We start from the raw sequence: 27,551 nt of genomic DNA, 5'->3' as shown, positions 1-27,551 counted from the left end.
CTTGTTGTAGATATTTCTGATTTTTGGAACAGTGCCCATTTATTTTTACTGTAGCAAATTTCTTCAGTTTGTTGTGTTGTTCATCTTGCTGCCATTGGGATGTTTGTCTTCTTGACTGCAACATGTGTCTACTTTAAAAAGTCAAACAGATGTCCAGATGGATCAGGTAACTCTGCCCCACACATGCTGCTAGTACTCCTGGGCTGATAGTTCAAATGCACATTAATTACTGCATAAACATATACATGGGCAAGTAAATGGCTTGTGCCACTGTGCAACAATGATGGGCTCTTGGACTGGATGTGGGGACTCTTCCTTGCACAACTTTGCACAGTCTTAGACATTCTAGTTTTAATGCGGTGTCCTTTTGACATAGTGGGCATTGGTGATATAGTGGTAGCATAGCTGCCTTCCAAGCAGTTGACCTGGGTTCAATTTCCAGCCAATGCATTGATTAGTGTTTTTGAGAATTAAACTTCATGCTAAATATTATTCAAATAAAACCTGTAAAATGTCAACCTGTAATGTCTAATGTTGATCCAAGACATGGAAAACATAGCCCACACACTACTGAAGTGTCGAATTTTCCATCTTCATGTCTATATTGCCAGAGAAATCATTCAATGCTGAGAAATGTTTGCTTCTCTTGGAATCCCTTGTTTAGAATGTGTTCAAATGACAAGGTTGGTTCAAGTCTTAGATAAGTCTCTATTGAAAAGTGGTTTATAATGTGTGTCATTATGTGCATAGGCTAAACTAAGGTTTCAGGTGAGTTCTCCTTTAAACATGGTGGATTCGCTGACCGGGAATTGAACCCGGACCGTGGCGGTGAGAGCACCAAATCCTAGCCATTAGACCATCAGGGAAATTCCTGCATGAAGCAAACAACATTTTTAACAGACTACAAGAATTAGCATACGTTGCAAAAGACTGCAATTTTGATGTGGCCTTGTTGTAGATATTTCTGATTTTTGGAACAGTGCCCATTTATTTTTACTGTAGCAAATTTCTTCAGTTTGTTGTGTTGTTCATCTTGCTGCCATTGGGATGTTTGTCTTCTTGACTGCAACATGTGTCTACTTTAAAAAGTCAAACAGATGTCCAGATGGATCAGGTAACTCTGCCCCACACATGCTGCTAGTACTCCTGGGCTGATAGTTCAAATGCACATTAATTACTGCATAAACATATACATGGGCAAGTAAATGGCTTGTGCCACTGTGCAACAATGATGGGCTCTTGGACTAGAGGCGGGAACTCTTCCCTGCAGAAATTTGCACAGGCTGGGAGATTCTACCTTTAATGTGGGGGTAGCATCACTTGTGTGGGCATTGGTGGTATAGTGGTAGCATAGCTGCTTGCCATGCAGTTGACCTGGGTTCAATTCCCAGCCAATGCATTGATTGCTGTTTTTGTTATGTTCAGTAACCTTCTTGTGTCAAAGTATTTCATTAAAACATGTAGAGTGTCAACGTAAAAAGCCCAATGTCGATCTATGACAAGGAAAGCTTAGCTCACACTACAGAAATGCTGGCGTTTTCATCTTGTAAGAGAAATCATTCAATGCTGAGAGATGCTTTCATTCATTGGGTTATCTTCTTTAGGATGTGGTCAACACGCAAGGTTGGTCTCTCTTTGAAAAATGGTTCAGGATGTGTGTCATTGTAGGTTAAACTAGTGTTTCTGGCCAGTTTCCTTTTGAACATAGAGGATTCGCTGACCGGGAATTGAACCCGGACCGTGGCGGTGAAAGCACCAAATCCTAGCCATTAGACCATCAGGGAAATTCTCCTGTGGAAATGCTTCAAGAGAGTTGGCATTGGTAGCATAGGGGATGTCATAGCTGGGCGGGTGAATGACTTGGGCTACTGTGCAACAATGATGGGTTCTTGGACTGGATGTGGGGACTCTTCCTTGCACAACTTTGCACAGTCTTAGACATTCTAGTTTTAATGCGGTGTCCTTTTGACACAGTGGGCATTGGTGGTATAGTGGTAGCATAGCTGCCTTCCAAGCAGTTGACCTGGGTTCAATTCCCAGCCAATGCATTGATTAGTGTTTTTGAGAATTAAACTTCATGCTAAATATTATTCAAATAAAACCTGTAAAATGTCAACCTGTAATGTCTAATGTTGATCCAAGACATGGAAAACATAGCCCACACACTACTGAAGTGTCTAATTTTCCATCTTCATGTCTATATTGCCAGAGAAATCATTCAATGCTGAGAAATGTTTGCTTCTCTTGGAATCCCTTGTTTAGAATGTGTTCAAATGACAAGGTTGGTTCAAGTCTTAGATAAGTCTCTATTGAAAAGTGGTTTATAATGTGTGTCATTATGTGCATAGGCTAAACTAGGGTTTCAGGTGAGTTCTCCTTTAAACATGGTGGATTCCCTGACCGGGAATTGAACCCAGACCGTGGCGGTGAGAGCGCCAAATCCTAGCCATTAGACCATGAGGGAAATTCCTGCATGAAGCAAACAACATTTTTAACAGACTACAAGAATTAGCATACGTTGCAAAAGACTGCAATTTTGATGTGGCCTTGTTGTAGATATTTCTGATTTTTGGAACAGTGCCCATTTATTTTTACTGTAGCAAATTTCTTCAGTTTGTTGTGTTGTTCATCTTGCTGCCATTGGGATGTTTGTCTTCTTGACTGCAACATGTGTCTACTTTAAAAAGTCAAACAGATGTCCAGATGGATCAGGTAACTCTGCCCCACACATGCTGCTAGTACTCCTGGGCTGATAGTTCAAATGCACATTAATTACTGCATAAACATATACATGGGCAAGTAAATGGCTTGTGCCACTGTGCAACAATGATGGGCTCTTGGACTAGAGGCGGGAACTCTTCCCTGCAGAAATTTGCACAGGCTGGGAGATTCTACCTTTAATGTGGGGGTAGCATCACTTGTGTGGGCATTGGTGGTATAGTGGTAGCATAGCTGCTTGCCATGCAGTTGACCTGGGTTCAATTCCCAGCCAATGCATTGATTGCTGTTTTTGTTATGTTCAGTAACCTTCTTGTGTCAAAGTATTTCATTAAAACATGTAGAGTGTCAACGTAAAAAGCCCAATGTCGATCTATGACAAGGAAAGCTTAGCTCACACTACAGAAATGCTGGCGTTTTCATCTTGTAAGAGAAATCATTCAATGCTGAGAGATGCTTTCATTCATTGGGTTATCTTCTTTAGGATGTGGTCAACACGCAAGGTTGGTCTCTCTTTGAAAAATGGTTCAGGATGTGTGTCATTGTAGGTTAAACTAGTGTTTCTGGCCAGTTTCCTTTTGAACATAGAGGATTCGCTGACCGGGAATTGAACCCGGACCGTGGCGGTGAAAGCACCAAATCCTAGCCATTAGACCATCAGGGAAATTCTCCTGTGGAAATGCTTCAAGAGAGTTGGCATTGGTAGCATAGGGGATGTCATAGCTGGGCGGGTGAATGGCTTGGGCTACTGTGCAACAATGATGGGTTCTTGGACTGGATGTGGGGACTCTTCCTTGCACAACTTTGCACAGTCTTAGACATTCTAGTTTTAATGCGGTGTCCTTTTGACACAGTGGGCATTGGTGGTATAGTGGTAGCATAGCTGCCTTCCAAGCAGTTGACCTGGGTTCAATTCCCAGCCAATGCATTGATTAGAGTTTTTGAGAATTAAACTTCATGCTAAATATTATTGAAATAAAACCTGTAAAATGTCAACCTGTAATGTCTAATGTTGATCCAAGACATGGAAAACATAGCCCACACACTACTGAAGTGTCGAATTTTCCATCTTCATGTCTATATTGCCAGAGAAATCATTCAAATGCTGAGAAATATTTGCTTCTCTTGGAATCCCTTGTTTAGAATGTGTTCAAATGACAAGGTTGGTTCAAGTCTTAGATAAGTCTCTATTGAAAAGTGGTTTATAATGTGTGTCATTATGTGCATAGGCTAAACTAGGGTTTTAGGTGAGTTCTCCTTTAAACATGGTGGATTCCCTGACCGGGAATTGAACCCGGACCGTGGCGGTGAGAGCGCCAAATCCTAGCCATTAGACCATCAGGGAAATGCCTGCATGAAGCAAACAACATTTTTAACAGACTACAAGAATTAGCATACGTTGCAAAAGACTGCAATTTTGATGTGGCCTTGTTGTAGATATTTCTGATTTTTGGAACAGTGCCCATTTATTTTTACTGTAGCAAATTTCTTCAGTTTATTGTGTTGTTCATCTTGCTGCCATTGGGATGTTTGTCTTCTTGACTGCAACATGTGTCTACTTTAAAAAGTCAAACAGATGTCCAGATGGATCAGGTAACTCTGCCCCACACATGCTGCTAGTACTCCTGGGCTGATAGTTCAAATGCACATTAATTACTGCATAAACATATACATGGGCAAGTAAATGGCTTGTGCCACTGTGCAACAATGATGGGCTCTTGGACTAGAGGCGGGAACTCTTCCCTGCAGAAATTTGCACAGGCTGGGAGATTCTACCTTTAATGTGGGGGTAGCATCACTTGTGTGGGCATTGGTGGTATAGTGGTAGCATAGCTGCTTGCCATGCAGTTGACCTGGGTTCAATTCCCAGCCAATGCATTGATTGCTGTTTTTGTTATGTTCAGTAACCTTCTTGTGTCAAAGTATTTCATTAAAACATGTAGAGTGTCAACGTAAAAAGCCCAATGTCGATCTATGACAAGGAAAGCTTAGCTCACACTACAGAAATGCTGGCGTTTTCGTCTTGTAAGAGAAATCATTCAATGCTGAGAGATGCTTTCATTCATTGGGTTATCTTGTTTAGGATGTTGTCAACACGCAAGGTTGGTCTCTCTTTGAAAAATGGTTCAGGATGTGTGTCATTGTAGGTTAAACTAGTGTTTCATGCCAGTTTCCTTTTGAACATAGAGGATTCCCTGACCGGGAATTGAAACCGGACCGTGTCGGTGAAAGCGCCAAATCCTAGCCATTAGACCATCAGGGAAATTCTCCTGTGGAAATGCTTCAAGAGAGTTGGCATTGGTAGCATAGGGGATGTCATAGCTGGGCGGGTGAATGGCTTGTGCCACTGTGCAACAATGATGGGCTCTTGGACTGGATGTGGGGACTCTTCCTTGCACAACTTTGCACAGTCTTAGACATTCTAGTTTTAATGCGGTGTCCTTTTGACATAGTGGGCATTGGTGATATAGTGGTAGCATAGCTGCCTTCCAAGCAGTTGACCTGGGTTCAATTTCCAGCCAATGCATTGATTAGTGTTTTTGAGAATTAAACTTCATGCTAAATATTATTCAAATAAAACCTGTAAAATGTCAACCTGTAATGTCTAATGTTGATCCAAGACATGGAAAACATAGCCCACACACTACTGAAGTGTCGAATTTTCCATCTTCATGTCTATATTGCCAGAGAAATCATTCAATGCTGAGAAATGTTTGCTTCTCTTGGAATCCCTTGTTTAGAATGTGTTCAAATGACAAGGTTGGTTCAAGTCTTAGATAAGTCTCTATTGAAAAGTGGTTTATAATGTGTGTCATTATGTGCATAGGCTAAACTAAGGTTTCAGGTGAGTTCTCCTTTAAACATGGTGGATTCGCTGACCGGGAATTGAACCCGGACCGTGGCGGTGAGAGCACCAAATCCTAGCCATTAGACCATCAGGGAAATTCCTGCACGAAGCAAACAACATTTTTAACAGACTACAAGAATTAGCATACGTTGCAAAAGACTGCAATTTTGATGTGGCCTTGTTGTAGATATTTCTGATTTTTGGAACAGTGCCCATTTATTTTTACTGTAGCAAATTTCTTCAGTTTATTGTGTTGTTCATCTTGCTGCCATTGGGATGTTTGTCTTCTTGACTGCAACATGTGTCTACTTTAAAAAGTCAAACAGATGTCCAGATGGATCAGGTAACTCTGCCCCACACATGCTGCTAGTACTCCTGGGCTGATAGTTCAAATGCACATTAATTACTGCATGAACATATACATGGGCAAGTAAATGGCTTGTGCCACTGTGCAACAATGATGGGCTCTTGGACTAGAGGCGGGAACTCTTCCCTGCAGAAATTTGCACAGGCTGGGAGATTCTACCTTTAATGTGGGGGTAGCATCACTTGTGTGGGCATTGGTGGTATAGTGGTAGCATAGCTGCTTGCCATGCAGTTGACCTGGGTTCAATTCCCAGCCAATACATTGATTGCTGTTTTTGTTATGTTCAGTAACCTTCTTGTGTCAAAGTATTTCATTAAAACATGTAGAGTGTCAACGTAAAAAGCCCAATGTCGATCTATGACAAGGAAAGCTTAGCTCACACTACTGAAATGCTGGCGATTTCGTCTTGTAAGAGAAATCATTCAATGCTGAGAGATGCTTTCATTCATTGGGTTATCTTCTTTAGGATGTGGTCAACACGCAAGGTTGGTCTCTCTTTGAAAAATGGTTCAGGATGTGTGTCATTGTAGGTTAAACTAGTGTTTCATGCCAGTTTCCTTTTGAACATAGAGGATTCCCTGACCGGGAATTGAAACCGGACCGTGTCGGTGAAAGCACCAAATCCTAGCCATTAGACCATCAGGGAAATTCTCCTGTGGAAATGCTTCAAGAGAGTTGGCATTGGTAGCATAGGGGATGTCATAGCTGGGCGGGTGAATGGCTTGGGCTACTGTGCAACAATGATGGGTTCTTGGACTGGATGTGGGGACTCTTCCTTGCACAACTTTGCACAGTCTTAGACATTCTAGTTTTAATGCGGTGTCCTTTTGACACAGTGGGCATTGGTGGTATAGTGGTAGCATAGCTGCCTTCCAAGCAGTTGTCCTGGGTTCAATTCCCAGCCAATGCATTGATTAGTGTTTTTGAGAATTAAACTTCATGCTAAATATTATTGAAATAAAACCTGTAAAATGTCAACCTGTAATGTCTAATGTTGATCCAAGACATGGAAAACATAGCCCACACACTACTGAAGTGTCGAATTTTCCATCTTCATGTCTATATTGCCAGAGAAATCATTCAAATGCTGAGAAATATTTGCTTCTCTTGGAATCCCTTGTTTAGAATGTGTTCAAATGACAAGGTTGGTTCAAGTCTTAGATAAGTCTCTATTGAAAAGTGGTTTATAATGTGTGTCATTATGTGCATAGGCTAAACTAGGGTGGATTCCCTGACCGGGAATTGAACCCGGACTGTGGCGGTGAGAGCGCCAAATCCTAGCCATTAGACCATGAGGGAAATTCCTGCATGAAGCAAACAACATTTTTAACAGACTACAAGAATTAGCATACGTTGCAAAAGACTGCAATTTTGATGTGGCCTTGTTGTAGATATTTCAGATTTTTGGAACATTGCCCATTTATTTTTACTGTAGCAAATTTCTTCAGTTTGTTGTGTTGTTCATCTTGCTGCCATTGGGATGTTTGTCTTCTTGACTGCAACATGTGTCTACTTTAAAAAGTCAAACAGATGTCCAGATGGATCAGGTAACTCTGCCCCACACATGCTGCTAGTACTCCTGGGCTGATAGTTCAAATGCACATTAATTACTGCATAAACATATACATGGGCAAGTAAATGGCTTGTGCCACTGTGCAACAATGATGGGCTCTTGGACTAGAGGCGGGAACTCTTCCCTGCAGAAATTTGCACAGGCTGGAAGATTCTACCTTTAATGTGGGGGTAGCATCACTTGTGTGGGCATTGGTGGTATAGTGTTAGCATAGCTGCTTGCCATGCAGTTGACCTGGGTTCAATTCCCAGCCAATGCATTGATTGCTGTTTTTGTTATGTTGAGTAACCTTTTTGTGTCAAAGTATTTCATTAAAACATGTAGAGTGTCAACGTAAAAAGCCCAATGTCGATCTATGACAAGGAAAGCTTAGCTCACACTACTGAAATGCTGGCGTTTTCGTCTTGTAAGAGAAATCATTCAATGCTGAGAGATGCTTTCATTTATTGGGTTATCTTCTTTAGGATGTGGTCAACACGCAAGGTTGGTCTCTCTTTGAAAAATGGTTCAGGATGTGTGTCATTGTAGGTTAAACTAGTGTTTCATGCCAGTTTCCTTTTGAACATACAGGATTCCCTGACCGGGAATTGAACCCGGACCGTGGCGGTGAAAGCGCCAAATCCTAGCCATTAGACCATCAGGGAAATTCTCCTGTGGAAATGCTTCAAGAGAGTTGGCATTGGTGGCATAGGGGATGTCATAGCTGGGCGGGTGAATGGCTTGGGCTACTGTGCAACAATGATGGGTTCTTGGACTGGATGTGGGGACTCTTCCTTGCACAACTTTGCACAGTCTTAGACATTCTAGTTTTAATGCGGTGTCCTTTTGACACAGTGGGCATTGGTGGTATAGTGGTAGCATAGCTGCCTTCCAAGCAGTTGACCTGGGTTCAATTCCCAGCCAATGCATTGATTAGTGTTTTTGAGAATTAAACTTCATGCTAAATATTATTGAAATAAAACCTGTAAAATGTCAACCTGTAATGTCTAATGTTGATCCAAGACATGGAAAACATAGCCCACACACTACTGAAGTGTCGAATTTTCCATCTTCATGTCTATATTGCCAGAGAAATCATTCAATGCTGAGAAATGTTTGCTTCTCTTGGAATCCCTTGTTTAGAATGTGTTCAAATGACAAGGTTGGTTCAAGTCTTAGATAAGTCTCTATTGAAAAGTGGTTTATAATGTGTGTCATTATGTGCATAGGCTTAACTAGGGTTTCAGGTGAGTTCTCCTATAAACATGGTGGATTCCCTGACCGGGAATTGAACCCGGACCGTGGCGGTGAGAGCGCCAAATCCTAGCCATTAGACCATGAGGGAAATGCCTGCATGAAGCAAACAACATTTTTAACAGACTACAAGAATTAGCATACGTTGCAAAAGACTGCAATTTTGATGTGGCCTTCTTGTAGATATTTCTGATTTTTGGAACAGTGCCCATTTATTTTTACTGTAGCAAATTTCTTCAGTTTGTTGTGTTGTTCATCTTGCTGCCATTGGGATGTTTGTCTTCTTGACTGCAACATGTGTCTACTTTAAAAAGTCAAACAGATGTCCAGATGGATCAGGTAACTCTGCCCCACACATGCTGCTAGTACTCCTGGGCTGATAGTTCAAATGCACATTAATTACTGCATAAACATATACATGGGCAAGTAAATGGCTTGTGCCACTGTGCAACAATGATGGGCTCTTGGACTAGAGGCGGGAACTCTTCCCTGCAGAAATTTGCACAGGCTGGGAGATTCTACCTTTAATGTGGGGGTAGCATCACTTGTGTGGGCATTGGTGGTATAGTGGTAGCATAGCTGCTTGCCATGCAGTTGACCTGGGTTCAATTCCCAGCCAATGCATTGATTGCTGTTTTTGTTATGTTCAGTAACCTTCTTGTGTCAAAGTATTTCATTAAAACATGTAGAGTGTCAACGTAAAAAGCCCAATGTCGATCTATGACAAAGAAAGCTTAGCTCACACTACAGAAATGCTGGCGTTTTCATCTTGTAAGAGAAATCATTCAATGCTGAGAGATGCTTTCATTCATTGGGTTATCTTCTTTAGGATGTGGTCAACACGCAAGGTTGGTCTCTCTTCGAAAAATGGTTCAGGATGTGTGTCATTGTAGGTTAAACTAGTGTTTCTGGCCAGTTTCCTTTTGAACATAGAGGATTCGCTGACCGGGAATTGAACCCGGACCGTGGCGGTGAAAGCACCAAATCCTAGCCATTAGACCATCAGGGAAATTCTCCTGTGGAAATGCTTCAAGAGAGTTGGCATTGGTAGCATAGGGGATGTCATAGCTGGGCGGGTGAATGGCTTGGGCTACTGTGCAACAATGATGGGTTCTTGGACTGGATGTGGGGACTCTTCCTTGCACAACTTTGCACAGTCTTAGACATTCTAGTTTTAATGCGGTGTCCTTTTGACACAGTGGGCATTGGTGGTATAGTGGTAACATAGCTGCCTTCCAAGCAGTTGACCTGGGTTCAATTCCCAGCCAATGCATTGATTAGAGTTTTTGAGAATTAAACTTCATGCTAAATATTATTGAAATAAAACCTGTAAAATGTCAACCTGTAATGTCTAATGTTGATCCAAGACATGGAAAACATAGCCCACACACTACTGAAGTGTCGAATTTTCCATCTTCATGTCTATATTGCCAGAGAAATCATTCAAATGCTGAGAAATATTTGCTTCTCTTGGAATCCCTTGTTTAGAATGTGTTCAAATGACAAGGTTGGTTCAAGTCTTAGATAAGTCTCTATTGAAAAGTGGTTTATAATGTGTGTCATTATGTGCATAGGCTAAACTAGGGTGGATTCCCTGACCGGGAACTGAACCCGGACTGTGGCGGTGAGAGCGCCAAATCCTAGCCATTAGACCATGAGGGAAATTCCTGCATGAAGCAAACAACATTTTTAACAGACTACAAGAATTAGCATACGTTGCAAAAGACTGCAATTTTGATGTGGCCTTGTTGTAGATATTTCTGATTTTTGGAACAGTGCCCATTTATTTTTACTGTAGCAAATTTCTTCAGTTTGTTGTGTTGTTCATCTTGCTGCCATTGGGATGTTTGTCTTCTTGACTGCAACATGTGTCTACTTTAAAAAGTCAAACAGATGTCCAGATGGATCAGGTAACTCTGCCCCACACATGCTGCTAGTACTCCTGGGCTGATAGTTCAAATGCACATTAATTACTGCATAAACATATACATGGGCAAGTAAATGGCTTGTGCCACTGTGCAACAATGATGGGCTCTTGGACTAGAGGCGGGAACTCTTCCCTGCAGAAATTTGCACAGGCTGGGAGATTCTACCTTTAATGTGGGGGTAGCATCACTTGTGTGGGCATTGGTGGTATAGTGGTAGCATAGCTGCTTGCCATGCAGTTGACCTGGGTTCAATTCCCAGCCAATGCATTGATTGCTGTTTTTGTTATGTTCAGTAACCTTCTTGTGTCAAAGTATTTCATTAAAACATGTAGAGTGTCAACGTAAAAAGCCCAATGTCGATCTATGACAAGGAAAGCTTAGCTCACACTACAGAAATGCTGGCGTTTTCATCTTGTAAGAGAAATCATTCAATGCTGAGAGATGCTTTCATTCATTGGGTTATCTTCTTTAGGATGTGGTCAACACGCAAGGTTGGTCTCTCTTTGAAAAATGGTTCAGGATGTGTGTCATTGTAGGTTAAACTAGTGTTTCTGGCCAGTTTCCTTTTGAACATAGAGGATTCGCTGACCGGGAATTGAACCCGGACCGTGGCGGTGAAAGCACCAAATCCTAGCCATTAGACCATCAGGGAAATTCTCCTGTGGAAATGCTTCAAGAGAGTTGGCATTGGTAGCATAGGGGATGTCATAGCTGGGCGGGTGAATGGCTTGGGCTACTGTGCAACAATGATGGGTTCTTGGACTGGATGTGGGGACTCTTCCTTGCACAACTTTGCACAGTCTTAGACATTCTAGTTTTAATGCGGTGTCCTTTTGACACAGTGGGCATTGGTGGTATAGTGGTAGCATAGCTGCCTTCCAAGCAGTTGACCTGGGTTCAATTCCCAGCCAATGCATTGATTAGAGTTTTTGAGAATTAAACTTCATGCTAAATATTATTGAAATAAAACCTGTAAAATGTCAACCTGTAATGTCTAATGTTGATCCAAGACATGGAAAACATAGCCCACACACTACTGAAGTGTCGAATTTTCCATCTTCATGTCTATATTGCCAGAGAAATCATTCAAATGCTGAGAAATATTTGCTTCTCTTGGAATCCCTTGTTTAGAATGTGTTCAAATGACAAGGTTGGTTCAAGTCTTAGATAAGTCTGTATTGAAAAGTGGTTTATAATGTGTGTCATTATGTGCATAGGCTAAACTAGGGTGGATTCCCTGACCGGGAATTGAACCCGGACTGTGGCGGTGAGAGCGCCAAATCCTAGCCATTAGACCATGAGGGAAATTCCTGCATGAAGCAAACAACATTTTTAACAGACTACAAGAATTAGCATACGTTGCAAAAGACTGCAATTTTGATGTGGCCTTGTTGTAGATATTTCTGATTTTTGGAACAGTGCCCATTTATTTTTACTGTAGCAAATTTCTTCAGTTTGTTGTGTTGTTCATCTTGCTGCCATTGGGATGTTTGTCTTCTTGACTGCAACATGTGTCTACTTTAAAAAGTCAAACAGATGTCCAGATGGATCAGGTAACTCTGCCCCACACATGCTGCTAGTACTCCTGGGCTGATAGTTCAAATGCACATTAATTACTGCATAAACATATACATGGGCAAGTAAATGGCTTGTGCCACTGTGCTACAATGATGGGCTCTTGGACTAGAGGCGGGAACTCTTCCCTGCAGAAATTTGCACAGGCTGGGAGATTCTACCTTTAATGTGGGGGTAGCATCACTTGTGTGGGCATTGGTGGTATAGTGGTAGCATAGCTGCTTGCCATGCAGTTGACCTGGGTTCAATTCCCAGCCAATGCATTGATTGCTGTTTTTGTTATGTTCAGTAACCTTCTTGTGTCAAAGTATTTCATTAAAACATGTAGAGTGTCAACGTAAAAAGCCCAATGTCGATCTATGACAAGGAAAGCTTAGCTCACACTACAGAAATGCTGGCGTTTTCGTCTTGTAAGAGAAATCATTCAATGCTGAGAGATGCTTTCATTTATTGGGTTATCTTCTTTAGGATGTGGTCAACACGCAAGGTTGGTCTCTCTTTGAAAAATGGTTCAGGATGTGTGTCATTGTAGGTTAAACTAGTGTTTCATGCCAGTTTCCTTTTGAACATAGAGGATTCCCTGACCGGGAATTGAACCCGGACCGTGGCGGTGAAAGCGCCAAATCCTAGCCATTAGACCATCAGGGAAATTCTCCTGTGGAAATGCTTCAAGAGAGTTGGCATTGGTAGCATAGGGGATGTCATAGCTGGGCGGGTGAATGGCTTGGGCTACTGTGCAACAATGATGGGTTCTTGGACTGGATGTGGGGACTCTTCCTTGCACAACTTTGCACAGTCTTAGACATTCTAGTTTTAATGCGGTGTCCTTTTGACACAGTGGGCATTGGTGGTATAGTGGTAGCATAGCTGCCTTCCAAGCAGTTGACCTGGGTTCAATTCCCAGCCAATGCATTGATTAGTGTTTTTGAGAATTAAACTTCATGCTAAATATTATTCAAATAAAACCTGTAAAATGTCAACCTGTAATGTCTAATGTTGATCCAAGACATGGAAAACATAGCCCACACACTACTGAAGTGTCGAATTTTCCATTTTCATGTCTATATTGCCAGAGAAATCATTCAATGCTGAGAAATGTTTGCTTCTCTTGGAATCCCTTGTTTAGAATGTGTTCAAATGACAAGGTTGGTTCAAGTCATAGATAAGTCTCTATTGAAAAGTGGTTTATAATGTGTGTCATTATGTGCATAGGCTAAACTAGGGTTTCAGGTGAGTTCTCCTTTAAACATGGTGGATTCCCTGACCGGGAATTGAACCCAGACCGTGGCGGTGAGAGCGCCAAATCCTAGCCATTAGACCATGAGGGAAATTCCTGCATGAAGCAAACAACATTTTTAACAGACTACAAGAATTAGCATACGTTGCAAAAGACTGCAATTTTGATGTGGCCTTGTTGTAGATATTTCTGATTTTTGGAACAGTGCCCATTTATTTTTACTGTATCAAATTTCTTCAGTTTGTTGTGTTGTTCATCTTGCTGCCATTGGGATGTTTGTCTTCTTGACTGCAACATGTGTCTACTTTAAAAAGTCAAACAGATGTCCAGATGGATCAGGTAACTCTGCCCCACACATGCTGCTAGTACTCCTGGGCTGATAGTTCAAATGCACATTAATTACTGCATAAACATATACATGGGCAAGTAAATGGCTTGTGCCACTGTGCAACAATGATGGGCTCTTGGACTAGAGGCGGGAACTCTTCCCTGCAGAAATTTGCACAGGCTGGGAGATTCTACCTTTAATGTGGGGGTAGCATCACTTGTGTGGGCATTGGTGGTATAGTGGTAGCATAGCTGCTTGCCATGCAGTTGACCTGGGTTCAATTCCCAGCCAATGCATTGATTGCTGTTTTTGTTATGTTCAGTAACCTTCTTGTGTCAAAGTATTTCATTAAAACATGTAGAGTGTCAACGTAAAAAGCCCAATGTCGATCTAAGACAAGGAAAACTTAGCTCACACTACAGAAATGCTGGCGTTTTCATCTTGTAAGAGAAATCATTCAATGCTGAGAGATGCTTTCATTCATTGGGTTATCTTCTTTAGGATGTGGTCAACACGCAAGGTTGGTCTCTCTTTGAAAAATGGTTCAGGATGTGTGTCATTGTAGGTTAAACTAGTGTTTCTGGCCAGTTTCCTTTTGAACATAGAGGATTCGCTGACCGGGAATTGAACCCGGACCGTGGCGGTGAAAGCACCAAATCCTAGCCATTAGACCATCAGGGAAATTCTCCTGTGGAAATGCTTCAAGAGAGTTGGCATTGGTAGCATAGGGGATGTCATAGCTGGGCGGGTGAATGGCTTGGGCTACTGTGCAACAATGATGGGTTCTTGGACTGGATGTGGGGACTCTTCCTTGCACAACTTTGCACAGTCTTAGACATTCTAGTTTTAATGCGGTGTCCTTTTGACACAGTGGGCATTGGTGGTATAGTGGTAGCATAGCTGCCTTCCAAGCAGTTGACCTGGGTTCAATTCCCAGCCAATGCATTGATTAGAGTTTTTGAGAATTAAACTTCATGCTAAATATTATTGAAATAAAACCTGTAAAATGTCAACCTGTAATGTCTAATGTTGATCCAAGACATGGAAAACATAGCCCACACACTACTGAAGTGTCGAATTTTCCATCTTCATGTCTATATTGCCAGAGAAATCATTCAAATGCTGAGAAATATTAGCTTCTCTTGGAATCCCTTGTTTAGAATGTGTTCAAATGACAAGGTTGGTTCAAGTCTTAGATAAGTGTCTATTGAAAAGTGGTTTATAATGTGTGTCATTATGTGCATAGGCTAAACTAGGGTGGATTCCCTGACCGGGAATTGAACCCGGACTGTGGCGGTGAGAGCGCCAAATCCTAGCCATTAGACCATCAGGGAAATGCCTGCATGAAGCAAACAACATTTTTAACAGACTACAAGAATTAGCATACGTTGCAAAAGACTGCAATTTTGATGTGGCCTTGTTGTAGATATTTCTGATTTTTGGAACAGTGCCCATTTATTTTTACTGTAGCAAATTTCTTCAGTTTGTTGTGTTGTTCATCTTGCTGCCATTGGGATGTTTGTCTTCTTGACTGCAACATGTGTCTACTTTAAAAAGTCAAACAGATGTCCAGATGGATCAGGTAACTCTGCCCCACACATGCTGCTAGTACTCCTGGGCTGATAGTTCAAATGCACATTAATTACTGCATAAACATATACATGGGCAAGTAAATGGCTTGTGCCACTGTGCTACAATGATGGGCTCTTGGACTAGAGGCGGGAACTCTTCCCTGCAGAAATTTGCACAGGCTGGGAGATTCTACCTTTAATGTGGGGGTAGCATCACTTGTGTGGTTATTGGTGGTATAGTGGTAGCATAGCTGCTTGCCATGCAGTTGACCTGGGTTCAATTCCCAGCCAATGCATTGATTGCTGTTTTTGTTATGTTCAGTAACCTTCTTGTGTCAAAGTATTTCATTAAAACATGTAGAGTGTCAACGTAAAAAGCCCAATGTCGATCTATGACAAGGAAAACTTAGCTCACACTACAGAAATGCTGGCGTTTTCATCTTGTAAGAGAAATCATTCAATGCTGAGAGATGCTTTCATTCATTGGGTTATCTTCTTTAGGATGTGGTCAACACGCAAGGTTGGTCTCTCTTTGAAAAATGGTTCAGGATGTGTGTCATTGTAGGTTAAACTAGTGTTTCTGGCCAGTTTCCTTTTGAACATAGAGGATTCGCTGACCGGGAATTGAACCCGGACCGTGGCGGTGAAAGCACCAAATCCTAGCCATTAGACCATCAGGGAAATTCTCCTGTGGAAATGCTTCAAGAGAGTTGGCATTGGTAGCATAGGGGATGTCATAGCTGGGCGGGTGAATGGCTTGGGCTACTGTGCAACAATGATGGGTTCTTGGACTGGATGTGGGGACTCTTCCTTGCACAACTTTGCACAGTCTTAGACATTCTAGTTTTAATGCGGTGTCCTTTTGACACAGTGGGCATTGGTGGTATAGTGGTAGCATAGCTGCCTTCCAAGCAGTTGACCTGGGTTCAATTCCCAGCCAATGCATTGATTAGAGTTTTTGAGAATTAAACTTCATGCTAAATATTATTGAAATAAAACCTGTAAAATGTCAACCTGTAATGTCTAATGTTGATCCAAGACATGGAAAACATAGCCCACACACTACTGAAGTGTCGAATTTTCCATCTTCATGTCTATATTGCCAGAGAAATCATTCAAATGCTGAGAAATATTAGCTTCTCTTGGAATCCCTTGTTTAGAATGTGTTCAAATGACAAGGTTGGTTCAAGTCTTAGATAAGTGTCTATTGAAAAGTGGTTTATAATGTGTGTCATTATGTGCATAGGCTAAACTAGGGTGGATTCCCTGACCGGGAATTGAACCCGGACTGTGGCGGTGAGAGCGCCAAATCCTAGCCATTAGACCATCAGGGAAATGCCTGCATGAAGCAAACAACATTTTTAACAGACTACAAGAATTAGCATACGTTGCAAAAGACTGCAATTTTGATGTGGCCTTGTTGTAGATATTTCTGATTTTTGGAACAGTGCCCATTTATTTTTACTGTAGCAAATTTCTTCAGTTTGTTGTGTTGTTCATTTTGCTGCCATTGGGATGTTTGTCTTCTTGACTGCAACATGTGTCTACTTTAAAAAGTCAAACAGATGTCCAGATGGATCAGGTAACTCTGCCCCACACATGCTGCTAGTACTCCTGGGCTGATAGTTCAAATGCACATTAATTACTGCATAAACATATACATGGGCAAGTAAATGGCTTGTGCCACTGTGCTACAATGATGGGCTCTTGGACTAGAGGCGGGAACTCTTCCCTGCAGAAATTTGCACAGGCTGGGAGATTCTACCTTTAATGTGGGGGTAGCATCACTTGTGTGGGCATTGGTGGTATAGTGGTAGCATAGCTGCTTGCCATGCAGTTGACCTGGGTTCAATTCCCAGCCAATGCATTGATTGCTGTTTTTGTTATGTTCAGTAACCTTCTTGTGTCAAAGTATTTCATTAAAACATGTAGAGTGTCAACGTAAAAAGCCCAATGTCGATCTATGACAAGGAAAGCTTAGGTCACACTACAGAAATGCTGGCGTTTTCGTCTTGTAAGAGAAATCATTCAATGCTGAGAGATGCTTTCATTCATTGGGTTATCTTCTTTAGGATGTGGTCAACACGCAAGGTTGGTCTCTCTTTGAAAAATGGTTCAGGATGTGTGTCATTGTAGGTTAAACTAGTGTTTCATGCCAGTTTCCTTTTGAACATAAAGGATTCCCTGACCGGGAATTGAACCCGGACCGTGGCGGTGAAAGCGCCAAATCCTAGCCATTAGACCATCAGGGAAATTCTCCTGTGGAAATGCTTCAAGAGAGTTGGCATTGGTAGCATAGGGGATGTCATAGCTGGGCGGGTGAATGGCTTGGGCTACTGTGCAACAATGATGGGTTCTTGGACTGGATGTGGGGACTCTTCCTTGCACAACTTTGCACAGTCTTAGACATTCTAGTTTTAATGCGGTGTCCTTTTCACACAGTGGGCATTGGTGGTATAGTGGTAGCATAGCTGCCTTCCAAGCAGTTGACCTGGGTTCAATTCCCAGCCAATGCATTGATTAGTGTTTTTGAGAATTAAACTTCATGCTAAATATTATTCAAATAAAACCTGTAAAATGTCAACCTGTAATGTCTAATGTTGATCCAAGACATGGAAAACATAGCCCACACACTACTGAAGTGTCGAATTTTCCATCTTCATGTCTATATTGCCAGAGAAATCATTCAATGCTGAGAAATGTTTGCTTCTCTTGGAATCCCTTGTTTAGAATGTGTTCAAATGACAAGGTTGGTTCAAGTCATAGATAAGTCTCTATTGAAAAGTGGTTTATAATGTGTGTCATTATGTGCATAGGCTAAACTAGGGTTTCAGGTGAGTTCTCCTTTAAACATGGTGGATTCCCTGACCGGGAATTGAACCCGGACCGTGGCGGTGAGAGCGCCAAATCCTAGCCATTAGACCATCAGGGAAATGCCTGCATGAAGCAAACAACATTTTTAACAGACTACAAGAATTAGCATACGTTGCAAAAGACTGAAATTTTGATGTGGCCTTGTTGTAGATATTTCTGATTTTTGGAACAGTGCCCATTTATTTTTACTGTAGCAAATTTCTTCAGTTTATTGTGTTGTTCATCTTGCTGCCATTGGGATGTTTGTCTTCTTGACTGCAACATGTGTCTACTTTAAAAAGTCAAACAGATGTCCAGATGGATCAGGTAACTCTGCCCCACACATGCTGCTACTACTCCTGGGCTGATAGTTCAAATGTACATTAATTACTGCATAAACATATACATGGGCAAGTAAAAAGCTTGTGCCACTGTGCAACAATGATGGGCTCTTGGACTAGAGGCGGGAACTCTTCCCTGCAGAAATTTGCACAGGCTGGGAGATTCTACCTTTAATGTGGGGGTAGCATCACTTGTGTGGGCATTGGTGGTATAGTGGTAGCATAGCTGCTTGCCATGCAGTTGACCTGGGTTCAATTCCCAGCCAATGCATTGATTGCTGTTTTTGTTATGTTCAGTAACCTTCTTGTGTCAAAGTATTTCATTAAAACATGTAGAGTGTCAACGTAAAAAGCCCAATGTCGATCTATGACAAGGAAAGCTTAGGTCACACTACAGAAATGCTGGCGTTTTCGTCTTGTAAGAGAAATCATTCAATGCTGAGAGATGCTTTCATTCATTGGGTTATCTTCTTTAGGATGTGGTCAACACGCAAGGTTGGTCTCTCTTTGAAAAATGGTTCAGGATGTGTGTCATTGTAGGTTAAACTAGTGTTTCATGCCAGTTTCCTTTTGAACATAGAGGATTCCCTGACCGGGAATTGAAACCGGACCGTGGCGGTGAAAGCGCCAAATCCTAGCCATTAGACCATCAGGGAAATTCTCCTGTGGAAATGCTTCAAGAGAGTTGGCATTGGTAGCATAGGGGATGTCATAGCTGGGCGGGTGAATGGCTTGGGCTACTGTGCAACAATGATTGGTTCTTGGACTGAATGTGGGGACTCTTCCTTGCACAACTTTGCACAGTCTTAGACATTCTAGTTTTAATGCGGTGTCCTTTTGACACACTGGACATTGGTGGTATAGTGGTAGCATAGCTGCCTTCCAAGCAGTTGACCTCGGTTCAATTCCCAGCCAATGCATTGATTACAGTTTTTGAGAATTAAACTTCATGCTAAATATTATTGAAATAAAACCTGTAAAATGTCAACCTGTAATGTCTAATGTTGATCCAAGACATGGAAAACATAGCCCACACACTACTGAAGTGTCGAATTTTCCATCTTCATGTCTATATTGCCAGAGAAATCATTCAAATGCTGAGAAATATTTGCTTCTCTTGGAATCCCTTGTTTGGAATGTGTTCAAATGACAAGGTTGGTTCAAGTCTTAGATAAGTCTCTATTGAAAAGTGGTTTATAATGTGTGTCATTATGTGCATAGGCTAAACTAGGGTTTCAGGTGAGTTCTCCTTTAAACATGGTGGATTCCCTGACCGGGAATTGAACCCAGACCATGGCGGTGAGAGCGCCAAATCCTAGCCATTAGACCATGAGGGAAATTCCTGCATGAAGCAAACAACATTTTTATCAGACTACAAGAATTAGCATACGTTGCAAAAGACTGCAATTTTGATGTGGCCTTGTTGTAGATATTTCTGATTTTTGGAACAGTGCCCATTTATTTTTACTGTAGCAAATTTCTTCAGTTTGTTGTGTTGTTCATCTTGCTGCCATTGGGATGTTTGTCTTCTTGACTGCAACATGTGTCTACTTTAAAAAGTCAAACAGATGTCCAGATGGATCAGGTAACTCTGCCCCACACATGCTGCTAGTACTCCTGGGCTGATAGTTCAAATGCACATTAATTACTGCATAAACATATACATGGGCAAGTAAATGGCTTGTGCCACTGTGCTACAATGATGGGCTCTTGGACTAGAGGCGGGAACTCTTCCCTGCAGAAATTTGCACAGGCTGGGAGATTCTACCTTTAATGTGGGGGTAGCATCACTTGTGTGGGCATTGGTGGTATAGTGGTAGCATAGCTGCTTGCCATGCAGTTGACCTGGGTTCAATTCCCAGCCAATGCATTGATTGCTGTTTTTGTTATGTTCAGTAACCTTCTTGTGTCAAAGTATTTCATTAAAACATGTAGAGTGTCAACGTAAAAAGCCCAATGTCGATCTATGACAAGGAAAGCTTAGCTCACACTACAGAAATGCTGGCGTTTTCGTCTTGTGAGAGAAATCAGTCAATGCTGAGAGATGCTTTCATTCATTGGGTTATCTTCTTTAGGATGTGGTCAACACGCAAGGTTGGTCTCTCTTTGAAAAATGGTTCAGGATGTGTGTCATTGTAGGTTAAACTAGTGTTTCATGCCAGTTTCCTTCTGAACATAGAGGATTCCCTGACCGGGAATTGAACCCGGACCGTGGCGGTGAAAGCGCCAAATCCTAGCCATTAGACCATCAGGGAAATTCTCCTGTGGAAATGCTTCAAGAGAGTTGGCATTGGTAGCATAGGGGATGTCATAGCTGGGCGGGTGAATGGCTTGGGCTACTGTGCAACAATGATGGGTTCTTGGACTGGATGTGGGGACTCTTCCTTGCACAACTTTGCACAGTCTTAGACATTCTAGTTTTAATGCGGTGTCCTTTTGACACAGTGGGCATTGGTGGTATAGTGGTAGCATAGCTGCCTTCCAAGCAGTTGACCTGGGTTCAATTCCCAGCCAATGCATTGATTAGTGTTTTTGAGAATTAAACTTCATGCTAAATATTATTCAAATAAAACCTGTAAAATGTCAACCTCTAATGTCTAATGTTGATCCAAGACATGGAAAACATAGCCCACACACTACTGAAGTGTTGAATTTTCCATCTTCATGTCTATATTGCCAGAGAAATCATTCAATGCTGAGAAATGTTTGCTTCTCTTGGAATCCCTTGTTTAGAATGTGTTCAAATGACAAGGTTGGTTCAAGTCTTAGATAAGTCTCTATTGAAAAGTGGTTTATAATGTGTGTCATTATGTGCATAGGCTAAACTAGGGTTTCAGGTGAGTTCTCCTTTAAACATGGTGGATTCCCTGACCGGGAATTGAACCCGGACCGTGGCGGTGAGAGCGCCAAATCCTAGCCATTAGACCATCAGGGAAATGCCTGCATGAAGCAAACAACATTTTTAACAGACTACAAGAATTAGCATACGTTGCAAAAGACTGCAATTTTGATGTGGCCTTGTTGTAGATATTTCTGATTTTTGGAACAGTGCCCATTTATTTTTACTGTAGCAAATTTCTTCAGTTTGTTGTGTTGTTCATCTTGCTGCCATTGGGATGTTTGTCTTCTTGACTGCAACATGTGTCTACTTTAAAAAGTCAAACAGATGTCCAGATGGATCAGGTAACTCTGCCCCACACATGCTGCTAGTACTCCTGGGCTGATAGTTCAAATGCACATTAATTACTGCATAAACATATACATGGGCAAGTAAATGGCTTGTGCCACTGTGCAACAATGATGGGCTCTTGGACTAAAGGGCGGGAACTCTTCCCTGCAGAAATTTGCACAGGCTGGGAGATTCTACCTTTAATGTGGGGGTAGCATCACTTGTGTGGGCATTGGTGGTATAGTGGTAGCATAGCTGCTTGCCATGCAGTTGACCTGGGTTCAATTCCCAGCCAATGCATTGATTGCTGTTTTTGTTATGTTCAGTAACCTTCTTGTGTCAAAGTATTTCATTAAAACATGTAGAGTGTAAACGTAAAAAGCCCAATGTCGATCTATGACAAGGAAAGCTTAGCTCACACTACTGAAATGCTGGCGTTTTCGTCTTGTAAGAGAAATCATTCAATGCTGAGAGATGCTTTCATTCATTGGGTTATCTTCTTTAGGATGTGGTCAACACGCAAGGTTGGTCTCTCTTTGAAAAATGGTTCAGGATGTGTGTCATTGTAGGTTAAACTAGTGTTTCATGCCAGTTTCCTTTTGAACATAGAGGATTCCCTGACCGGGAATTGAAACCGGACCGTGTCGGTGAAAGCGCCAAATCCTAGCCATTAGACCATCAGGGAAATTCTCCTGTGGAAATGCTTCAAGAGAGTTGGCATTGGTAGCATAGGGGATGTCATAGCTGGGCGGGTGAATGGCTTGGGCTACTGTGCAACAATGATTGGTTCTTGGACTGAATGTGGGGACTCTTCCTTGCACAACTTTGCACAGTCTTAGACATTCTAGTTTTAATGCGGTGTCCTTTTGACACAGTGGGCATTGGTGGTATAGTGGTAGCATAGCTGCCTTCCAAGCAGTTGACCTGGGTTCAATTACCAGCCAATGCATTGATTAGAGTTTTTGAGAATAAAACTTCATGCTAAATATTATTGAAATAAAACCTGTAAAATGTCAACCTGTAATGTCTAATGTTGATCCAAGACATGGAAAACATAGCCCACACACTACTGAAGTGTCGAATTTTCCATCTTCATGTCTATATTGCCAGAGAAATCATTCAATGCTGAGAAATGTTTGCTTCTCTTGGAATCCCTTGTTTAGAATGTGTTCAAATGACAAGGTTGGTTCAAGTCATAGATAAGTCTCTATTGAAAAGTGGTTTATAATGTGTGTCATTATGTGCATAGGCTAAACTAGGGTTTCAGGTGAGTTCTCCTTTAAACATGGTGGATTCCCTGACCGGGAATTGAACCCAGACCGTGGCGGTGAGAGCGCCAAATCCTAGCCATTAGACCATGAGGGAAATTCCTGCATGAAGCAAACAACATTTTTAACAGAGTACAAGAATTAGCATACGTTGCAAAAGACTGCAATTTTGATGTGGCCTTGTTGTAGATATTTCTGATTTTTGGAACAGTGCCCATTTATTTTTACTGTAGCAAATTTCTTCAGTTTATTGTGTTGTTCATCTTGCTGCCATTGGGATGTTTGTCTTCTTGACTGCAACATGTGTCTACTTTAAAAAGTCAAACAGATGTCCAGATGGATCAGGTAACTCTGCCCCACACATGCTGCTAGTACTCCTGGGCTGATAGTTCAAATGCACATTAATTACTGCATAAACATATACATGGGCAAGTAAATGGCTTGTGCCACTGTGCAACAATGATGGGCTCTTGGACTAGAGGCGGGAACTCTTCCCTGCAGAAATTTGCACAGGCTGGGAGATTCTACCTTTAATGTGGGGGTAGCATCACTTGTGTGGGCATTGGTGGTATAGTGGTAGCATAGCTGCTTGCCATGCAGTTGACCTGGGTTCAATTCCCAGCCAATGCATTGATTGCTGTTTTTGTTATGTTCAGTAACCTTCTTGTGTCAAAGTATTTCATTAAAACATGTAGAGTGTCAACGTAAAAAGCCCAATGTCGATCTATGACAAGGAAAGCTTAGCTCACACTACTGAAATGCTGGTGTTTTCGTCTTGTAAGAGAAATCATTCAATGCTGAGAGATGCTTTCATTCATTGGGTTATCTTCTTTAGGATGTGGTCAACACGCAAGGTTGGTCTCTCTTTGAAAAATGGTTCAGGATGTGTGTCATTGTAGGTTAAACTAGTGTTTCATGCCAGTTTCCTTTTGAACATAGAGGATTCCCTGACCGGGAATTGAAACCGGACCGTGTCGGTGAAAGCGCCAAATCCTAGCCATTAGACCATCAGGGAAATTGTCCTGTGGAAATGCTTCAAGAGAGTTGGCATTGGTAGCATAGGGGATGTCATAGCTGGGCGGGTGAATGGCTTGGGCTACTGTGCAACAATGATTGGTTCTTGGACTGAATGTGGGGACTCTTCCTTGCACAACTTTGCACAGTCTTAGACATTCTAGTTTTAATGCGGTGTCATTTTGACACAGTGGGCATTGGTGGTATAGTGGTAGCATAGCTGCCTTCCAAGCAGTTGACCTGGGTTCAATTCCCAGCCAATGCATTTATTAGAGTTTTTGAGAATTAAACTTCATGCTAAATATTATTGAAATAAAACCTGTAAAATGTCAACCTGTAATGTCTAATGTTGATCCAAGACATGGAAAACATAGCCCACACACTACTGAAGTGTCGAATTTTCCATCTTCATGTCTATATTGCCAGAGAAATCATTCAATGCTGAGAAATGTTTGCTTCTCTTGGAATCCCTTGTTTAGAATGTGTTCAAATGACAAGGTTGGTTCAAGTCATAGATAAGTCTCTATTGAAAAGTGGTTTATAATGTGTGTCATTATGTGCATAGGCTAAACTAGGGTTTCAGGTGAGTTCTCCTTTAAACATGGTGGATTCCCTGACCGGGAATTGAACCCGGACCGTGGCGGTGAGAGCGCCAAATCCTAGCCATTAGACCATGAGGGAAATGCCTGCATGAAGCAAACAACATTTTTAACAGACTACAAGAATTAGCATACTTTGCAAAAGACTGCAATTTTGATGTGGCCTTGTTGTAGATATTTCTGATTTTTGGAACAGTGCCCATTTATTTTTACTGTAGCAAATTTCTTCAGTTTATTGTGTTGTTCATCTTGCTGCCATTGGGATGTTTGTCTTCTTGACTTCAACATGTGTCTACTTTAAAAAGTCAAACAGATGTCCAGATGGATCAGGTAACTCTGCCCCACACATGCTGCTAGTACTCCTGGGCTGATAGTTCAAATGCACATTAATTACTGCATAAACATATACATGGGCAAGTAAATGGCTTGTGCCACTGTGCAACAATGATGGGCTCTTGGACTAGAGGCGGGAACTCTTCCCTGCAGAAATTTGCACAGGCTGGGAGATTCTACCTTTAATGTGGGGGTAGCATCACTTGTGTGGGCATTGGTGGTATAGTGGTAGCATAGCTGCTTGCCATGCAGTTGACCTGGGTTCAATTCCCAGCCAATGCATTGATTGCTGTTTTTGTTATGTTCAGTAACCTTCTTGTGTCAAAGTATTTCATTAAAACATGTAGAGTGTCAACGTAAAAAGCCCAATGTCGATTTATGTCAAGGAAAGCTTAGCTCACACTACAGAAATGCTGGCGTTTTCGTCTTGTAAGAGAAATCATTCAATGCTGAGAGATGCTTTCATTCATTGGGTTATCTTCTTTAGGATGTGGTCAACACGCAAGGTTGGTCTCTCTTTGAAAAATGGTTCAGGATGTGTGTCATTGTAGGTTAAACTAGTGTTTCATGCCAGTTTCCTTTTGAACATAGAGGATTCCCTGACCGGGAATTTAAACCGGACCGTGGCGGTGAAAGCGCCAAATCCTAGCCATTAGACCATCAGGGAAATTCTCCTGTGGAAATGCTTCAAGAGAGTTGGCATTGGTAGCATAGGGGATGTCATAGCTGGGCGGGTGAATGGCTTGGGCTACTGTGCAACAATGATGGGTTCTTGGACTGGATGTGGGGACTCTTCCTTGCACAACTTTGCACAGTCTTAGACATTCTAGTTTTAATGCGGTGTCCTTTTGACACAGTGGGCATTGGTGGTATAGTGGTAGCATAGCTGCATTCCAAGCAGTTGACCTGGGTTCAATTCCCAGCCAATGCATTAATTAGTGTTTTTGAGAATTAAACTTCATGCTAAATATTATTCAAATAAAACCTGTAAAATGTCAACCTGTAATGTCTAATGTTGATCCAAGACATGGAAAACATAGCCCACACACTACTGAAGTGTCGAATTTTCCATCTTCATGTCTATATTGCCAGAGAAATCATTCAAATGCTGAGAAATATTTGCTTCTCTTGGAATCCCTTGTTTAGAATGTGTTCAAGTGACAAGGTTGGTTCAAGTCTTAGATAAGTCTCTATTGAAAAGTGGTTTATAATGTGTGTCATTATGTGCATAGGCTAAACTAGGGTTTCAGGTGAGTTCTCCTTTAAACATGGTGGATTCCGTGACCGGGAATTGAACCCGGACCGTGGCGGTGAGAGCGCCAAATCCTAGCCATTAGACCATGAGGGAAATTCCTGCATGAAGCAAACAACATTTTTAACAGACTACAAGAATTAGCATACGTTGCAAAAGACTGCAATTTTGATGTGGCCTTGTTGTAGATATTTCTGATTTTTGGAACAGTGCCCATTTATTTTTACTGTAGCAAATTTCTTCAGTTTGTTGTGTTGTTCATCTTGCTGCCATTGGGATGTTTGTCTTCTTGACTGCAACATGTGTCTACTTTAAAAAGTCAAACAGATGTCCAGATGGATCAGGTAACTCTGCCCCACACATGCTGCTAGTACTCCTGGGCTGATAGTTCAAATGCACATTAATTACTGCATAAACATATACATGGGCAAGTAAATGGCTTGTGCCACTGTGCTACAATGATGGGCTCTTGGACTAGAGGCGGGAACTCTTCCCTGCAGAAATTTGCACAGGCTGGGAGATTCTACCTTTAATGTGGGGGTAGCATCACTTGTGTGGGCATTGGTGGTATAGTGGTAGCATAGCTGCTTGCCATGCAGTTGACCTGGGTTCAATTCCCAGCCAATGCATTGATTGCTGTTTTTGTTATGTTCAGTAACCTTCTTGTGTCAAAGTATTTCATTAAAACATGTAGAGTGTCAACGTAAAAAGCCCAATGTCGATCTATGACAAGGAAAGCTTAGCTCACACTACAGAAATGCTGGTGTTTTCGTCTTGTAAGAGAAATCATTCAATGCTGAGAGATGCTTTCATTCATTGGGTTATCTTCTTTAGGATGTGGTCAACACGCAAGGTTGGTCTCTCTTTGAAAAATGGTTCAGGATGTGTGTCATTGTAGGTTAAACTAGTGTTTCATGCCAGTTTCCTTTTGAACATAAAGGATTCCCTGACCGGGAATTGAACCCGGACCGTGGCGGTGAAAGCGCCAAATCCTAGCCATTAGACCATCAGGGAAATTCTCCTGTGGAAATGCTTCAAGAGAGTTGGCATTGGTAGCATAGGGGATGTCATAGCTGGGCGGGTGAATGGCTTGGGCTACTGTGCAACAATGATGGGTTCTTGGACTGGATGTGGGGACTCTTCCTTGCACAACTTTGCACAGTCTTAGACATTCTAGTTTTAATGCGGTGTCCTTTTGACACAGTGGGCATTGGTGGTATAGTGGTAGCATAGCTGCCTTCCAAGCAGTTGACCTGGGTTCAATTCCCAGCCAATGCATTGATTAGTGTTTTTGAGAATTAAACTTCATGCTAAATATTATTCAAATAAAACCTGTAAAATGTC

At 41.8% G+C, this 27,551-nt stretch overlaps 51 non-coding genes across 51 annotated transcripts; 30 read left to right on the top strand and 21 right to left on the bottom strand.

Moving 5' to 3' along the window:
• Positions 1-794: 794 nt before the first annotated feature.
• On the bottom strand, positions 795-866 carry trnae-cuc (transfer RNA glutamic acid (anticodon CUC)). Its single transcript has one exon. It is a non-coding gene; the product is annotated as a tRNA-Glu (tRNA).
• Positions 867-1,328: 462 nt separating this feature from the next.
• trnag-gcc (transfer RNA glycine (anticodon GCC)) lies at positions 1,329-1,399 on the top strand. The gene has a single exon. It is a non-coding gene; the product is annotated as a tRNA-Gly (tRNA).
• Positions 1,400-1,712: 313 nt separating this feature from the next.
• Positions 1,713-1,784, bottom strand: trnae-uuc (transfer RNA glutamic acid (anticodon UUC)). Its single transcript has one exon. It is a non-coding gene; the product is annotated as a tRNA-Glu (tRNA).
• A 193-nt stretch (positions 1,785-1,977) lies between these two features.
• Positions 1,978-2,048, top strand: trnag-ucc (transfer RNA glycine (anticodon UCC)). The gene has a single exon. It is a non-coding gene; the product is annotated as a tRNA-Gly (tRNA).
• An 878-nt stretch (positions 2,049-2,926) lies between these two features.
• On the top strand, positions 2,927-2,997 carry trnag-gcc (transfer RNA glycine (anticodon GCC)). The gene has a single exon. It is a non-coding gene; the product is annotated as a tRNA-Gly (tRNA).
• A 313-nt stretch (positions 2,998-3,310) lies between these two features.
• trnae-uuc (transfer RNA glutamic acid (anticodon UUC)) lies at positions 3,311-3,382 on the bottom strand. The gene has a single exon. It is a non-coding gene; the product is annotated as a tRNA-Glu (tRNA).
• Positions 3,383-3,575: 193 nt separating this feature from the next.
• Positions 3,576-3,646, top strand: trnag-ucc (transfer RNA glycine (anticodon UCC)). Its single transcript has one exon. It is a non-coding gene; the product is annotated as a tRNA-Gly (tRNA).
• A 345-nt stretch (positions 3,647-3,991) lies between these two features.
• Positions 3,992-4,063, bottom strand: trnae-cuc (transfer RNA glutamic acid (anticodon CUC)). Its single transcript has one exon. It is a non-coding gene; the product is annotated as a tRNA-Glu (tRNA).
• A 462-nt stretch (positions 4,064-4,525) lies between these two features.
• On the top strand, positions 4,526-4,596 carry trnag-gcc (transfer RNA glycine (anticodon GCC)). Its single transcript has one exon. It is a non-coding gene; the product is annotated as a tRNA-Gly (tRNA).
• Positions 4,597-5,589: 993 nt separating this feature from the next.
• Positions 5,590-5,661, bottom strand: trnae-cuc (transfer RNA glutamic acid (anticodon CUC)). The gene has a single exon. It is a non-coding gene; the product is annotated as a tRNA-Glu (tRNA).
• Positions 5,662-6,123: 462 nt separating this feature from the next.
• trnag-gcc (transfer RNA glycine (anticodon GCC)) lies at positions 6,124-6,194 on the top strand. Its single transcript has one exon. It is a non-coding gene; the product is annotated as a tRNA-Gly (tRNA).
• Positions 6,195-6,772: 578 nt separating this feature from the next.
• trnag-ucc (transfer RNA glycine (anticodon UCC)) lies at positions 6,773-6,843 on the top strand. Its single transcript has one exon. It is a non-coding gene; the product is annotated as a tRNA-Gly (tRNA).
• Positions 6,844-8,078: 1,235 nt separating this feature from the next.
• On the bottom strand, positions 8,079-8,150 carry trnae-uuc (transfer RNA glutamic acid (anticodon UUC)). The gene has a single exon. It is a non-coding gene; the product is annotated as a tRNA-Glu (tRNA).
• Positions 8,151-8,343: 193 nt separating this feature from the next.
• On the top strand, positions 8,344-8,414 carry trnag-ucc (transfer RNA glycine (anticodon UCC)). Its single transcript has one exon. It is a non-coding gene; the product is annotated as a tRNA-Gly (tRNA).
• A 344-nt stretch (positions 8,415-8,758) lies between these two features.
• On the bottom strand, positions 8,759-8,830 carry trnae-cuc (transfer RNA glutamic acid (anticodon CUC)). The gene has a single exon. It is a non-coding gene; the product is annotated as a tRNA-Glu (tRNA).
• A 462-nt stretch (positions 8,831-9,292) lies between these two features.
• On the top strand, positions 9,293-9,363 carry trnag-gcc (transfer RNA glycine (anticodon GCC)). Its single transcript has one exon. It is a non-coding gene; the product is annotated as a tRNA-Gly (tRNA).
• Positions 9,364-9,676: 313 nt separating this feature from the next.
• Positions 9,677-9,748, bottom strand: trnae-uuc (transfer RNA glutamic acid (anticodon UUC)). Its single transcript has one exon. It is a non-coding gene; the product is annotated as a tRNA-Glu (tRNA).
• Positions 9,749-9,941: 193 nt separating this feature from the next.
• trnag-ucc (transfer RNA glycine (anticodon UCC)) lies at positions 9,942-10,012 on the top strand. Its single transcript has one exon. It is a non-coding gene; the product is annotated as a tRNA-Gly (tRNA).
• An 851-nt stretch (positions 10,013-10,863) lies between these two features.
• trnag-gcc (transfer RNA glycine (anticodon GCC)) lies at positions 10,864-10,934 on the top strand. The gene has a single exon. It is a non-coding gene; the product is annotated as a tRNA-Gly (tRNA).
• Positions 10,935-11,247: 313 nt separating this feature from the next.
• On the bottom strand, positions 11,248-11,319 carry trnae-uuc (transfer RNA glutamic acid (anticodon UUC)). Its single transcript has one exon. It is a non-coding gene; the product is annotated as a tRNA-Glu (tRNA).
• A 193-nt stretch (positions 11,320-11,512) lies between these two features.
• trnag-ucc (transfer RNA glycine (anticodon UCC)) lies at positions 11,513-11,583 on the top strand. The gene has a single exon. It is a non-coding gene; the product is annotated as a tRNA-Gly (tRNA).
• Positions 11,584-12,434: 851 nt separating this feature from the next.
• trnag-gcc (transfer RNA glycine (anticodon GCC)) lies at positions 12,435-12,505 on the top strand. Its single transcript has one exon. It is a non-coding gene; the product is annotated as a tRNA-Gly (tRNA).
• A 313-nt stretch (positions 12,506-12,818) lies between these two features.
• On the bottom strand, positions 12,819-12,890 carry trnae-uuc (transfer RNA glutamic acid (anticodon UUC)). Its single transcript has one exon. It is a non-coding gene; the product is annotated as a tRNA-Glu (tRNA).
• A 193-nt stretch (positions 12,891-13,083) lies between these two features.
• Positions 13,084-13,154, top strand: trnag-ucc (transfer RNA glycine (anticodon UCC)). The gene has a single exon. It is a non-coding gene; the product is annotated as a tRNA-Gly (tRNA).
• Positions 13,155-14,032: 878 nt separating this feature from the next.
• On the top strand, positions 14,033-14,103 carry trnag-gcc (transfer RNA glycine (anticodon GCC)). The gene has a single exon. It is a non-coding gene; the product is annotated as a tRNA-Gly (tRNA).
• A 313-nt stretch (positions 14,104-14,416) lies between these two features.
• trnae-uuc (transfer RNA glutamic acid (anticodon UUC)) lies at positions 14,417-14,488 on the bottom strand. Its single transcript has one exon. It is a non-coding gene; the product is annotated as a tRNA-Glu (tRNA).
• Positions 14,489-14,681: 193 nt separating this feature from the next.
• Positions 14,682-14,752, top strand: trnag-ucc (transfer RNA glycine (anticodon UCC)). The gene has a single exon. It is a non-coding gene; the product is annotated as a tRNA-Gly (tRNA).
• A 317-nt stretch (positions 14,753-15,069) lies between these two features.
• Positions 15,070-15,141, bottom strand: trnae-cuc (transfer RNA glutamic acid (anticodon CUC)). Its single transcript has one exon. It is a non-coding gene; the product is annotated as a tRNA-Glu (tRNA).
• Positions 15,142-15,987: 846 nt separating this feature from the next.
• trnae-uuc (transfer RNA glutamic acid (anticodon UUC)) lies at positions 15,988-16,059 on the bottom strand. Its single transcript has one exon. It is a non-coding gene; the product is annotated as a tRNA-Glu (tRNA).
• Positions 16,060-16,252: 193 nt separating this feature from the next.
• Positions 16,253-16,323, top strand: trnag-ucc (transfer RNA glycine (anticodon UCC)). Its single transcript has one exon. It is a non-coding gene; the product is annotated as a tRNA-Gly (tRNA).
• A 317-nt stretch (positions 16,324-16,640) lies between these two features.
• Positions 16,641-16,712, bottom strand: trnae-cuc (transfer RNA glutamic acid (anticodon CUC)). Its single transcript has one exon. It is a non-coding gene; the product is annotated as a tRNA-Glu (tRNA).
• A 462-nt stretch (positions 16,713-17,174) lies between these two features.
• On the top strand, positions 17,175-17,245 carry trnag-gcc (transfer RNA glycine (anticodon GCC)). Its single transcript has one exon. It is a non-coding gene; the product is annotated as a tRNA-Gly (tRNA).
• A 313-nt stretch (positions 17,246-17,558) lies between these two features.
• On the bottom strand, positions 17,559-17,630 carry trnae-uuc (transfer RNA glutamic acid (anticodon UUC)). Its single transcript has one exon. It is a non-coding gene; the product is annotated as a tRNA-Glu (tRNA).
• A 193-nt stretch (positions 17,631-17,823) lies between these two features.
• On the top strand, positions 17,824-17,894 carry trnag-ucc (transfer RNA glycine (anticodon UCC)). The gene has a single exon. It is a non-coding gene; the product is annotated as a tRNA-Gly (tRNA).
• A 344-nt stretch (positions 17,895-18,238) lies between these two features.
• trnae-cuc (transfer RNA glutamic acid (anticodon CUC)) lies at positions 18,239-18,310 on the bottom strand. Its single transcript has one exon. It is a non-coding gene; the product is annotated as a tRNA-Glu (tRNA).
• A 462-nt stretch (positions 18,311-18,772) lies between these two features.
• On the top strand, positions 18,773-18,843 carry trnag-gcc (transfer RNA glycine (anticodon GCC)). Its single transcript has one exon. It is a non-coding gene; the product is annotated as a tRNA-Gly (tRNA).
• Positions 18,844-19,156: 313 nt separating this feature from the next.
• On the bottom strand, positions 19,157-19,228 carry trnae-uuc (transfer RNA glutamic acid (anticodon UUC)). The gene has a single exon. It is a non-coding gene; the product is annotated as a tRNA-Glu (tRNA).
• A 1,143-nt stretch (positions 19,229-20,371) lies between these two features.
• On the top strand, positions 20,372-20,442 carry trnag-gcc (transfer RNA glycine (anticodon GCC)). Its single transcript has one exon. It is a non-coding gene; the product is annotated as a tRNA-Gly (tRNA).
• A 313-nt stretch (positions 20,443-20,755) lies between these two features.
• On the bottom strand, positions 20,756-20,827 carry trnae-uuc (transfer RNA glutamic acid (anticodon UUC)). The gene has a single exon. It is a non-coding gene; the product is annotated as a tRNA-Glu (tRNA).
• A 193-nt stretch (positions 20,828-21,020) lies between these two features.
• On the top strand, positions 21,021-21,091 carry trnag-ucc (transfer RNA glycine (anticodon UCC)). Its single transcript has one exon. It is a non-coding gene; the product is annotated as a tRNA-Gly (tRNA).
• Positions 21,092-21,435: 344 nt separating this feature from the next.
• On the bottom strand, positions 21,436-21,507 carry trnae-cuc (transfer RNA glutamic acid (anticodon CUC)). Its single transcript has one exon. It is a non-coding gene; the product is annotated as a tRNA-Glu (tRNA).
• Positions 21,508-21,970: 463 nt separating this feature from the next.
• Positions 21,971-22,041, top strand: trnag-gcc (transfer RNA glycine (anticodon GCC)). The gene has a single exon. It is a non-coding gene; the product is annotated as a tRNA-Gly (tRNA).
• Positions 22,042-22,619: 578 nt separating this feature from the next.
• On the top strand, positions 22,620-22,690 carry trnag-ucc (transfer RNA glycine (anticodon UCC)). Its single transcript has one exon. It is a non-coding gene; the product is annotated as a tRNA-Gly (tRNA).
• Positions 22,691-23,568: 878 nt separating this feature from the next.
• Positions 23,569-23,639, top strand: trnag-gcc (transfer RNA glycine (anticodon GCC)). The gene has a single exon. It is a non-coding gene; the product is annotated as a tRNA-Gly (tRNA).
• Positions 23,640-24,217: 578 nt separating this feature from the next.
• Positions 24,218-24,288, top strand: trnag-ucc (transfer RNA glycine (anticodon UCC)). Its single transcript has one exon. It is a non-coding gene; the product is annotated as a tRNA-Gly (tRNA).
• Positions 24,289-24,632: 344 nt separating this feature from the next.
• trnae-cuc (transfer RNA glutamic acid (anticodon CUC)) lies at positions 24,633-24,704 on the bottom strand. Its single transcript has one exon. It is a non-coding gene; the product is annotated as a tRNA-Glu (tRNA).
• Positions 24,705-25,166: 462 nt separating this feature from the next.
• On the top strand, positions 25,167-25,237 carry trnag-gcc (transfer RNA glycine (anticodon GCC)). The gene has a single exon. It is a non-coding gene; the product is annotated as a tRNA-Gly (tRNA).
• Positions 25,238-25,815: 578 nt separating this feature from the next.
• On the top strand, positions 25,816-25,886 carry trnag-ucc (transfer RNA glycine (anticodon UCC)). Its single transcript has one exon. It is a non-coding gene; the product is annotated as a tRNA-Gly (tRNA).
• Positions 25,887-26,765: 879 nt separating this feature from the next.
• On the top strand, positions 26,766-26,836 carry trnag-gcc (transfer RNA glycine (anticodon GCC)). The gene has a single exon. It is a non-coding gene; the product is annotated as a tRNA-Gly (tRNA).
• Positions 26,837-27,149: 313 nt separating this feature from the next.
• Positions 27,150-27,221, bottom strand: trnae-uuc (transfer RNA glutamic acid (anticodon UUC)). Its single transcript has one exon. It is a non-coding gene; the product is annotated as a tRNA-Glu (tRNA).
• A 193-nt stretch (positions 27,222-27,414) lies between these two features.
• trnag-ucc (transfer RNA glycine (anticodon UCC)) lies at positions 27,415-27,485 on the top strand. Its single transcript has one exon. It is a non-coding gene; the product is annotated as a tRNA-Gly (tRNA).
• The last annotated feature ends 66 nt before the right edge of the window (positions 27,486-27,551 follow it).

Source organism: Oryzias latipes, chromosome 1 (genome assembly GCF_053564925.1).
Source record: "Oryzias latipes strain Hd-rR chromosome 1, Olatipes_Hd-rR_3.1".
Taxonomy (NCBI): Eukaryota; Metazoa; Chordata; class Actinopteri; order Beloniformes; family Adrianichthyidae; genus Oryzias; species Oryzias latipes.
The sequence above is the reverse complement of the archived record's forward strand: the minus strand, read 5'-3'. Positions and strand labels throughout refer to the sequence as shown.